Source organism: Hemibagrus wyckioides, linkage group LG22 (assembly GCF_019097595.1).
Source record: "Hemibagrus wyckioides isolate EC202008001 linkage group LG22, SWU_Hwy_1.0, whole genome shotgun sequence".
NCBI classification, from domain to species: domain Eukaryota; kingdom Metazoa; phylum Chordata; class Actinopteri; order Siluriformes; family Bagridae; genus Hemibagrus; species Hemibagrus wyckioides.
In genome coordinates, this window is record NC_080731.1 from 9,173,414 (window position 1) to 9,186,952 (window position 13,539).

The following is a 13,539-nucleotide window of genomic DNA, read 5'->3' on the forward strand; positions in this document are numbered from 1 at the left end:
GAATGATAAATATCCACTCTTTAGGAGGACTGCCCACTATTGAATGTGAAACTGTTTCACATAGAAGTGCCCTATTTAGACAAATATGTCTGTGTCCATTAAATTTGGCAAGGCGCATGCTGTATTTGATATACTATAGCTGTCGGGAATAGCAAATAATTGCTGTGCTCGTATTTTGAAAGGATTCTCTACATAAATTTAGCTTAATCTGCCCTTCCTTTATTGATATAGTGACAAAGCAATAATTGGATAATCATTTGGATAACTACTGCAATATTCTGCAGGGATAATGATAATTATATTAATACAGATTTGTTATATAATTAGCCCTGTATTCACATCCGGATGAAGCTGCCTGTATTTTGGTTGCATATGTTTTCCTGTGATAAATTCTGTATTATTTGGAAGGCAGAATAAGGACAGATTGAGGTTTAAAGGATCTTATAATTCTGTTTACTGGGTGAAAAGTACATGAATATATGAAAGACATGCCAGGCAGATCTTAATGAAGCACAGCATATTTGAGTGGTACAAGAGTACATTATTAAAATATCCTGAACTGTCACGGCTGAGTGTGGGGATGAAAAGTTAATCAATATTTATGGGTCAAATGACAAGGCATTGTCAACACATGTACATGTCTGAACATAAATGGCAGGCTCCGAGTATAGAAATCCATGATACATGGTAATGCATGCAGAGATTGGATATAATTATAATGTAATTAACAAAAGGTGGAACATAATGGCCAGTAGGGGGCATCCGCAATCCTGCTTCAGCTGCCAACCTTTCATTAAAGCATGGTTGGACAAGGAAGGGGGCATGAAAGGGAAGGGAAGCTATGCTTCGTTCAAGCCTCTATTTCTTCTCAATAAGCCTGATGTCTTAGCTGAGGCATCTGTGCCAATGCCTCACTATAGCCTACTCAATGAGCCTATTTGATCCCTCCTCAGTTCAATAGACTGATAGTATCTCACTGCCTAAACCACAGCTTTTACTTGGATGCAGAGAAATCACTCGGATAGAAAAAACCCACATGCTGTGACTCACAAAGGGAAAGGGCATTCAATTGCACTGAAATATGTACAGTGAAATTATTATACATTATAACGCGGAGGCAAAGATGCCATTTATTAAGGTGTCATACAACAGTAATCATAATCCGACTGCTTCCTGCCTATGAATATGTATTATTAAGGTTTAGGACATGTTAATGTTAAATTCTCAATTCTGATTGGTCAGAAGGTGTTGAATAATTTTCCTGGACTGTAGTTCTATCTTCAGGTTCATCACAAATTCTCTGTTGGTACAGAAACATTTTTCTACAGTGATAAAAAATGTGTAAAATGGTAATACATTTATTTAGCATTTTTTGCAAGGGGTTTTCTGTTTCAGTGCTCTGTAATAGTCAGAGTCGAACTTCTACAACACAGGAACATTTTCAGAATGGACTTTGAGGTAACTTTGTAACATGGCAAGCTGCATTTTTTGTCTTATTAATATTAATTTATAACATGATATCAGGAGATAACATATATTTCTAGACATTCCACAACATTCAACATAAACATAGATGAATAAAAAGTATGAAATGCCATGCTTTAATAAATATTGTCTTATATGAGGAATAAAAATGACCACTTCGGGAAGTCAATGGCCTTCCATTTTCTGTCAGACATCACACCAAACATTACTGATAAAATTTCCATAATCTTCCTGATTGGAAGGTTTCTAGTTGCAAGCAAATTGTGGGATGTGGTAGCATAGTGGTCAAGGTGTTGGGCTACTGATCTGAAGGTTGTGAGGTTCAATTCCCAGGTTCAGGCCATTCAGGCAAGGCCATTACCAGTCAGCTGTATAAATGAGAATTTGAGAAATTGTAAGTCACTCTGGATAAGGGAATCTGCCATATGCCGGAAATGTAAACATAAGTGCGCTGGGCCCTTGAGGACTTTAACCATCAACTGCATAGTTATAATAAATGTTTTTCTGTATAATAACTATATACGTATTATTTCAGTCAATCAATTGGTTCTCGGTTTTTGCATCAGCCATGTCTTTTCTGCTTTCTTCTACAACGAGTCTTTCACAGTAATGACTCTTTCCTCTAGGTATACAGATTGCATGAGATATAACATCAGCTGATCACCAGTACAGCTACTCAAGCTGAGTCTAAACTGTTTTGAGACAAGGCACACGGGATATCCAGAAACCTGACCTCAAGCTTGTATTCCTTCAAGATTATAAGGAAGCTAATCATGATAACCACAGGAAACAAGTGTTTGAGGTTTGAGGTTTGAGTGTTTGTTAATGTTTCAGGGAGAAAAAATCCCCACAAAGGATTATCAGATTGTTCTGTCAGGTAAGATAATGTGCACGGTGGTCCATCTGCACATCCCAGCAAGGCACCGCAGACGAGACAGAGGTGCCCTCTACCACTGGCTTGCCCTGTTGACGTTGGCATAGGCGAGCTCTCACAGGGCTCCAGCCCCACAGGAAAGTCTAATATTTGAACTTTTCACTCCTGTTGCGGCTGCGACCCTGAAAAAAAAATAAAAATCCTGCTTTGTCGAAGAGATGACAACCAGACAGAGAAAATAAGCACAGCAGGGTTTGCCACAGGCTGCCTTCTCTGACCATTTGTGGTGAATAGAGCTGCAAATTCTCACAAAGTAAGTGCTGGAGTGTGTGCGCTGTGCAGTAACATGAATAATTCTCAGTGGGGCAAATCTAGAATATTGATTTAGATGTTGAAGGGCCTCAGGTCAAGCCTTTTTTTTGTGAAGAGAAGTGAGTGGCATAGACAGTGACTTTAGGGATAGATAATTGTTTAAATAAAGTCTGCTGTTTTCTTAAAATTATGGAAACAGTTTTTGTGTAATTAAATTATGGGAACATTTAATTATGGAACACATAGTGTATAAATACTTTTTAAATATTTCCTGCATAAATATTTCACATTAGCTTGACAACCTTGTTGATATTAGCTCATTAACACTAATTACGTTACATGAACTTACATGCTAAGTGAGTTTTGACAGCATTTATTGCTGCAGTGCTACAGGGCCAGGAGATCAGCTAACAGTACAACACAGGCAATGGCAAGAACATGGACTCAATACAAATGGCAGGCACAATGGACTCAAAACAAATCTAAACAGTGAACAAAAGGGGTTTTGGTATTTTCAGGGAAGGAGTGTAAACTAAATAAATATGTTGTGAATGAAAAATCCTTTTAAAATCAGTGTGTCTGAGTGTGTGTGGCTGATTGACTACAAGTGTTTTCAGTCAGTAGCTGGGTGACTGTGAGCAGGGAAGGGTGTGTGTGTGTGTGTGTGTGTGTGTGTGTGTGTTGTTCATGGTGGAAGGCTGCAGTGTTTGCTGGGAATTGGAGTTTGAGGCTGACGGTGATGTGATACAATGCAAGATATTTGTTTCAAAAAATAAGTTTCTCAACTTTACTACAGAAAGGAATAATTGTTTAAAATGTGTAGGCTTGTTAAGATGTTCTGCTAGCTTTAGTGCTGTACTTAAACAGATCCTAACATCCAAGGTCTCGAAGCCTCACATATGTTATAATCATTATCAATATTTTCCCCCTAAGCTGGGGAGAATTTCAAGTGTACATTTACACATTTACAACTTCTATTTACTGTCTTTTACTGTACTGTAATGCCTTTCTCTTATGGTCTTGTTCTCAAAAGCTAAAAGAATGAAAGTGCCAGGCATTCAGAAATCAGGTCTGATGGTCCCTATCCCGATCAGTAAAAAACAAACCTCCTTATTCAGCTGCAGAGTAGACAGCACACTGGCTGTTAGTACAGGCTGGAAGGAAAAACTGCTCCGATCTGACAGCTAAGTTGACATGCACTGAGAAGACAAATGTATTGATGTCTCCATCTGGCTGGACATCTCCTGCGAGAATGACAGTAAGTGGACGAATCTATTGTGCCACTGTTCTCAGAAATTCTCCAAATACATGCAATATTAATATCCTGAGCTGCTTTGCGACAACGTGTGTGGTTATGAATGTTTCCAAATGACAGAATTTAGAAAAGACAATCGAGCAGTTTATTCAATTTATAAAACAATAAAAGCTGAAATGTTAGAAATGCTTAAATAAGAGTATTGATCCCCCCCATTGACAATGTTGTGGTTTTTGTCCAAATAAATCTGTTCTTTATAATGAACCCATTAAACATGTTCTATATAAAGAACCTTTTGGGCTTCCATATATGAAATACTGATAGAACCAATTTTAGGTTCTATATAGAACCACTGAGTGTAGCGTGTTCAATTCTAAGCTATGAGTATTATCTGTGTGGAGATTTTTCTTAGCTGAAAGGATTTCCTCTGCCCTTTGCCGGACTGGCATACCATTCAGGGTGTACAGTATTCCTGCCTTGTACCCCGTCTTCCTTCAGATTATGGTTATAAAAAACAGAATATTTTTCTATATTTAAGTGCTAAGAACTATGTCTTGCTCATTTGCACAGAGGTTTCATACAGGTAAATAATTTTGCATACTATATTGATTTCCCCCATTTCAGCATGATGGGCAGTTTAATATAGATTCATAAAAAATAATTCATTTTAGTTCCAGGTTACTACTTAAAAATATTTATGCAAGGCACTGTAGGGTTTTAATAGCTAATTCTTTTCCATTTTGAGACTTTTAATATTCCGCATAGGCCTCCTGGAGGTCGGGCGACATGATCCCGTGCTCTCTTTGCCGTGGTTCGGGGTCGATTCCTGGGTAGGGCGCCAACCAGGCCACTGAAGAGTTAACTCTCAGTGCCGGTCCCAAGCCCGGATAAAAATGTGAGGGTTGCGGCAGGAAGGGCATCCGGTGTAAAAACCTGTGCCAAATCATGTGGATCAAATGATCCGCTAAAAACAGCGGACCCTGCCATTGCGCGGGATAAACGCTAGGATAAAAAAAAAAAAAAAAAACCCTGTTAATATTCCTCATGTAGCTTTCCTTTGAATCCACACTGAGAACTTCACTTCAAGTTTTGTTTCCAGTGCAGAAATATAAATAATTGACTCTTAATACCGATCTGCAAAGGTTTTAGGCTGGATAGCTACTGATAATTGTGAAAAATGAATGAAAACTTTAGGATTGGTTTATGAAGCAGCACCTAAGCAAAGACATCAAAAGTCTGGCTTTTAACTCAAACAGAAAGCTTGCCTTTAATCTACTCCAGGGCTTCTGATGTAAGGGTTATCAGGGTGATGCCCATCCACTTACCATCACTCATATACGCTTTAGAGCAATTGTAACTCATACAACATTGCACCTTGTCAATTATTCATGACAGACTCAAATAAATTGCAGTGTTTCCAGAGACATATGTGAAATTGTAAGGGGACAATATTACCCTGCTGGAAATGAAGACGCAAAGATAATTATTTGAGAAATAGGAAGATTACTCTGATCTATAACGTTTTTGTCTGATCATTTCATTACCACTCTACATAATTGGAAAAGACTTGATTGACTGTAATAAGTTCACTCTTGCTGCTTTGAAAATGACCAGCATTTTGAAACATATTCTCCAAAATAAGCCAAATTCTCTTCGTTCATCTTTATCTTGGTTAGGGTCACAGTAGATTCAAAGCCTCTACCTGAACTCTGGACTGAAGGCAGAGATATAACTTGACTAGGATGATAGTGCATTTGTCTTACTAATTTTTTGTCTCGCATATTTACACATAACTCTTTTTCCTAGACTAAAAGCTGTAAAAACTTTTTCCTAGAGAAAATTTTTTTTCCCCCTGTTTTGTTGAGCCCATGTTCAATATTGAATTTCTTTGTCAGGAAACAGTAGTGGCTAATGACTCACATCAAACACAGATCAGGCATAACATTATGATCACTGAGAGGTGAAGTGAATATGGCTGATTATCTCCTCATCATGGCACCTGTTAGTGGGTGGGATATATTAGGCAGCAAGTGAACATTTTGTCCTCAAAGTTAGAAGCAGGAAAAATGGACAAGCGTAAGGATTTGAGCGAGTTTGACGAAGGGCCAAATTGTCATGGCTAGACAACTGGATCAGAGCATCTCCAAAACTGCAGCTCTTGTGGGGTGTTCCCGGTCTGCAGTGGTCAATATCTATCAAAGGTATCCTTTAAGTCCTGTACGTTGCAGTGTGGTGCCTCCATGTTACAGAACTTAAAGGATCTGCTGCAAAAGGGGGACCAACACAATATTAGGCAGGTGGTCATAATGTTATGCCTGATCTGTGTATGTACAGTACATATGTAGTTATTTCACGTATTTCTATTTTTGCTTAACCTACAAGGTGCAATATATATTCATAGGATTTTTATTTTTTTTTATCTTAAGTAAATGTAAGAATAATTGAAGAATAATTGAAAGTATATCTAAGTAAATGTGATATCAAACCCATTTCTTCAACCAGTAAAATTCTGTGTAAGGTTATACAAACAGAGGTAAAAAGTCTCACACCGAAAGCCAACAGTGTCCTGACTAATTTTATATCAGACTTTCAGGCGATAAATGTCTGATAAGTCGATTTCCATTCCGCTGATGGAAGCGGATAGAAAGGGTTAATTAATGTAGCTGTCTGGAAAAGATTGCTGAAATTGTTACTGCTCCTCCTTTGACTATGGGGCAGTGTGATTCCCATCCCAGTGGACCCCTATTAGTGCTTTGTTATTATTTCAACAAGAAAATGTCTGCAGTTGTGAATGAGGACTTTTTAAGGATTGATATTTGTCATAGATACATAGTGCACAACTGAATAATGAAATATATATATATATATATATAAAATTCTTTAAATATGTCAAGGGAACTAATTTATGCCTGGGCAAATGTCTCACAGGAGAATCCTTTTGACCTCCTGAAATAAAAAATAAAAAAACCCTTCAATTCAATCCTGACCTTTTTGCTCCAACACGCACTGCAACAGATTGCTGCTTTCTTTCGGACTGCATTTTAATCGTTTCCCCATGGCTTAGCCGTTATCGTTCATTTCAGCTCAAACTGCTGTACCTGACAGACCTGTAATGTTAGCACAGATGGAAGTCTTCAAGGGGAGGAATAGCATAAAAATCCAATTCCTCACTCCTCACAGATTGTCTCTGGCTCAAGTGTAATTTAATAGACTGCAGAGTGAGGATATTTCCATGACTAAAGCTGTGTGTCAAAGTCAATAAAGCATTGTGGATGCTTTTTGGGTTTTTTTTGTCCCATCAAACGCATCAGGAAAAAAAAATATAGAAATGGATTTAAGTGGACTGTAGCATTCAGGAGTTGTTGGCACTCCTTTGACAGAGTGTCTTAGTGGAAATGAAGTAAATGCAAATAAACAGCACACGTTCCTATGAAAACCACATAGCATTTAAGGCTCAGTTTGTTTCTTTTGAATTGTTGGAAATAGAGGGGAAAAAATTGCTGTCCGTACATCCTATTGTAACCTTTATGAAAGACTCATCAGTTTTGGATTGTTATTTGTTGCCTCACAAATAATGGCAAATAACAACAAAAAAAAAATAAAAACGATTTCTAAAGTCACCAAGGTTTATATACACACACAAAATATGGGATAATAAGATGGAATTATTTGCATGTCCACCGATAATTCTGTTTTGTACACAGGCCAGATGAGAAGAGCCAGAGGACTCGTTCTTTACACGTGCAGTGGGTGAACAAACGGGAGAATGTGTCGCTGTGTGTTCTGCAAATACTGGATCAGCAGTGGAAAAGTGGCAGCATGTGTATACAGCTAAGTCCTTCCAGTAAGAGGGAGTGAAAAGAATGCCTTTAAACATCTAAACACACAAAAGAGATGTGAGAGGGTGAGAGAATGACAGCGAGTACTGAAATATCTGCTTTGCCTCTCCACAATGCACACACCTGCTCTGTGTGTGTGTGTGTGTGTTAACCTGCATCCTTTTTTTGAACATGAATTCCTCCGAAGCACATCCAGATTCCTCTGTACACTGTGCTCCATCACCACCCAGGGTTTCTCCTGTATCCTTCACCCAGGGTTTCTCCTGTCCTTTGGGTTTCTCCCAAATATCACCAGAGCCAGTTCTAAAAATGCACTCATGGACGAAAAAAAGGTCTGATCATGAGCAGAGAGGTCAAACATGGATGTAACACAACAAATAATCCTTCATATATATATGGCAAGCATTAAATCATTTCAAGGCAGTCTGTCTTGAGTTCAATTTGCCTTCAGGTTCAAGGTTTTGTAAAGTCTACACTAGCAACAGCCTTTTACTATTTGTACTCCTGCAGCTGTTCATCAAGCAGGGACAAGTGGTGTCAGATATCTCCAAAGCATTCATTTATATGAATCCAAACTGTTCCACTCACGTGACCACGTACAGAATTGTAGCTAGAGCTAAAAGGTCATTTTTGACACTGGCATGTTCATTAATAACTCATAAACAGACCATGAACTCTATTATTCTTTAACAGAACCAGAAGACCTCTTGACTCGGACAAATGGCTTACCTTAAATCCATTTTCCGTGCCTATTTTGCATGACCTTTCTGCCATTTCAGCTAAATAACTTGCTGGAATGGTGTTAACCAGCATTTCTCCGTACCAAATGCGGTAAAATATCAGCTTCAAGTGGTAATTGGACTGCGTCTATGTGAGGCACAGAGGGCTAAAGAGTGCTTGCAGTTTGCGGGTTGCTAGCACATTATAGGAATGGACAGACCTGTGGGTGGAGGAAGCATTAGATTTGTGAAAGCCTTTGGAAGCCTTTTAAGAGGGACGACAAAAAGAGATCCTCTTCAACCTAATGAGGCATGAATGTCTTCTGGCAAATTCACACACTCTGGATTAGGCAGAGAAGTCGACACATTCCATATCCTTACTGGAAGTATCCTGGGGCCCAGAAAACGTGCGGCCCATTTCAATTTTCAACACGGCGTTTGATACGAAATGTAATTTGTATGAAACTGAGCATGATCGCCAGGGAAAGATCCATCCAGTGCTTATTCACTGAATCAGCATTAACACGTTTCGTTAGGCATGAGAATCCTTTAAAAAGTACAACACAAGAGCATATGGGCTGTACTTGTCTTTTCACACCTTCCGAGTAAAAGGAAATCATCTATTCCTCAGACAGCAAGAAATCTGCTTCTAACAACAACATCCTTCACAGGTTGCACTTGTGTGGTGGCTTGTCAAAAACAATTAAGTAGTAACTCAGCTGATGACTAGATCTGCATGTGAATCTGCCTCATTTTATCTATTCAGTAGTCGACACCAAGTCTTACCATCACACCCCGAACACTGCTCTCACACAGGCATGCCAACCTCAAAAGTTCCCCAGTCTAAGGTTATTAATGTGAGTGGCAGATAAAGAATTGTGCCTAAAGACCTGACTTCTAAGCTGTGTAAGAAAGTTTTGCATGTTTTTTTTCTTTAATTGAGTTCAGATGGTGACTGGCAGCAAGAGAGGTCAATATTTGTTTGCCAGAGAATGTCGAAGGAGAGGTTAGAGGTTTTTCTTACTGAGGTAGGAAAAAGTTAGAGAAATTAATATAAAATCAAATACAATGAATACACTAACTTGTCTAAGGCAGAGGGATCTTTCAAACATGATAAAGAGCTGGAAATAATATATCCTGATCAGTAAAACCACCAAAGCAAAGTGGATTAGAGAGATGGTCCTAAGGGAGAGGTCATGATGTCATGAAGAAAGTTGTCATGATGGACAATGGACCAGATGATGACAGAGTCTGGTGTAATGTGCTATTCTTTACTGAAACCCATTACCTTGGCACACCACGCTCTGCACTGCCATGATCTGTAACACTAAAGGTGGCACCAGCAAAACCAGGCATCTGACATCTGGACGGAAACACAGGTGAGAGTCAACTTGTACCGTAAAACGTACAGTCATGGTCCTGAGGCCGGTCTTGATGAATTCGAGGAACATTTCCAGTTCTTAAAAATAGAGGCTCAAAAAGGTTTCTTAGGTAAAAAGCAAAGGAAGCAAACAGCTATCCACCTTCCACAACACCACCCACCAGAACCAGCAGAAAACAAAGGACGACATTGACATTCACTGTGACTCGAACGGAAACCACCTCAGCCAGAGAAAGCTGTTTCCAGGGAGGGTAAGGAAGCTCTGGTGTCACACCCCACACTCTGCTTTGAACCTGCTGAGAAAGAGTGTATCAGAGACGCCCTCACACATCATCCTGCACACCCGAACAAATGACCTCTGCACCAGTCGCCAAAGTTCTGATTAAGGTAGTAGAATCAACCCCAGAAGTTATCATTTCTATTCTTCTACCTTGCAGAAACATACCTCAGAGCAATTCTTTCATAGAACATAAGAATCTGTGCACCAGTAATCAAATGCATAGACATCAAACCAACAGATTACCCATGAGCATCTGTACAAACATCTTTACATACATCATAGTGGTCTACTCCAAAACCCACTCAACCAGAGCCTGAAAAAGATTCTTCAAATGATCTGTGATCATCTATTAGGTTAACCAGCAACTTAAGTGCTTCATGCTTCAAGAACACAATACTTACACAATTGTCAAACTGGATTCAGAGAACAAGTGACCATCTTTCCATTCTACATACAATCCTACAAAAATCTGCTCACCAAGACCATTTACCTGCTAAAAAATGAGCCATTGATTCAGTTTGGCCTAATAGACTCTTCATGAAACTCAATCAGAGTGAAACAGCAGAAAATACATACAACATCATAAAAAACACGGGCTAGGGGAGTTTATCACGGCTGCAGCCTGAGCCCAATATTATTTAATATTTACACGAACAAATTGGTTACAGTCCTTCAGGTATCACCCTGCGCTGAACTGACCCTCAGAAATTAAATGACGGCTATATGCAAATGGCCTGCTTGTGTTTTCATCATAGCCTCTCAATGCTGGATTATGACATGGATTATTACTGCTGGATTATCTTCAACCACTAAAATTGTGGTGAATCCCAGCAGAGGCATTTTAAACTTACAGCCAACAAAGTCCTGACTAATTTCATAATTATACTTGCTGTAGTAAAATAATCCATTATGCTGGTGGAAAGGAACACCATTGTACTGGCCAAAACCAGTCCAACCAGGCAAAATGGAAACTGTTAATGGGAATGGAAAATGTTAACAACACAATTAAAACTTTACAAAATTGACAGCATATCTTATTAACATTAAAGCTCCTGTCAAAGTAAGTGACTCAGTGAGTCTGGCTGTCGAGACAGACCGACATAGACAGAGCTGGCAGCTCAGAGGGAACAGACTGTGCTGCACTTCCTCACTGAATGCAGCAAATACACCATTAGAGCAAATTCTCAAACTCACCTATTATATGGGAGAGAAGGCAGACTGAATTCAGCTGACAGCTCAGTGTGTCCTGTCAATATATGAGGGAGAGAGGCTGAGAACATCCATCCATCCATCTTTCCTTTGATCCATCCATCCATTTTCTGTAACACTTATCATACACATAGGTAACACCGCTTATAGGGAACCTCTAGTCTATTCCAGGGACTCAGGTGCAAGGCGGGGGACACCCTGGAGGAGAGTGCCAACCCACTGCAGGGAACCATCACACACACACACTCACACATCCACTATAGATACACTACAGACAATTTAGAGATACCAATCAGCCTGCAAAGCATGTCCTTGGACTGGAGGACGAAATCAGGAGGAAAGCCACAAAGCACGGAGTTTTCATGTTGGTTGGAACACACATAGGTTTGCAGACATAGGCTGGTATATGGGAATTAAGTCAGACTGATACATGGTAAGCAACACCCCCCCCCACCCCCGGCCCCCAAAATCACCCCACTGACAATGCATAATGTGTAATATGTTAATTTCATTTACCTCATTACCCTTTTTTACCATTTGTTCACAATGTATTCTTTTTTGTGTATGTGCAAATATGATTTTTAAGCACTAAAATATACTAAATGTGTATTAACTGATGCTTTGGCAACATTATTGTACAAAACCAATAAAGCTAATTTAAATTCAATTGATTAGGGTAGTACTAAGGTGGAGGAAATAGCAAAAAAAAAAGAATAATTATGCAAGTAAACACAGCAATCCAGACCAATTCAGGATTTGATATTTCGATATGTTGATACACACACACACACACACACACACTTTTTTCATTTGAAAAGTGCTAGACTGAGAAGTTGTGTTGAAATCCTTTGGCGATATTCTTAATTATTTTCTTACATGGTAAAATTATTGATACCCTAAAGAATTTATTAAATAAATAACAAAATTCCTTGATAATAATCTGATACTTTTAAATTGCTTTCGGTCTCTGTGGACTATGCCATTTCCTTTTATTGGGATCAAGTTACAAGATTGCAAAAAAAAAAAGGAAAATCTATTTCAACAAGGTGAAAGCCAAAGTGAATCAAAAAGTTTATGGAGGGATATTAAGATTTCTTAGCTTCCTAATAGTGTATACTTTGAGTGCTGTTACACTGCTGCAGGGTTTTTACATAGAATCACTAAATGTAAAAAGTGAGGGACAGATGGACATAAAGCAAGGCACTAAGCTAGCTATTATACTTGAAGTGCATTTTAAGTAGATTGCTCCATTCTTGAATAACAATGAGAACCTGAGCATTTGAATTTTTGTGATCAAGGATGGAATTAATATTGGATGCCAACATAATATTTGTGACTCCTGGAGAAGGCCTCCATTTAATCTGAGAGCAGTACAACAGCATTTGTTAGTATACCACAGCATGGTCAAGAATAGAGCGTCATGCAAAAGATGAGCGTGCCCTCTAATTTTTTTGCCATCGTATTTACTACTGTGCTACAAAGCTGTGATTTCCCTCAGAAGTACTTAAAGTTCATAGCAATTTAGCAACTCCAGCAACAGCAGATTGTTGAGCAACCTGCAATAACACTTCATAACCAGCTACTTTTCATCATTTTTTGTGCCCGGTGGTTTCTCGCTCATCACACCAGGCTGTAACACTAGTGTGAAAAGCTGTTCAGTGGCTAAAAAGCACTTTTACAAATTTACAGCCAGCCGAGATTCTTCATTCTTTGCCAACAGCAAATTCTTGTGAATAAAGGTCTGCTGGAGGACAGTGCGTCTCAGTGGCTAGCTATGGAGAAACACATTCCGTCTAGTACCTTTTCAAGTGGTGCAGATTTGGGTTGTCGGGGTTTTGTAGAGCCGGCTGAATCAAGAGATACAAAGGTGCGATTTATGCCAGTACTTTTAATAATAGAGAGCACCTGGCTCTTTCATATCAATCATACATGACTTCCTTTTCCCACCAATCTGAAGGACTCACAAAGGCTACAGAGGAATAGCATGGAATGCACTGGCACCTGACATTCCAGCTGACATCTCGGGTGCTGAGACACGGATTACCGTCCAATTTATCTCTTTATTCAGAGGCTTAGCTCTATCTAAACAGCTATGTACTTCAAAGTGTACGACGAAAACAGAGGCAGCAATGGATGGCTGCAGACTCTCAGGCAAAATTGGCTTAGTCCAGCTCCGTTTAAATTG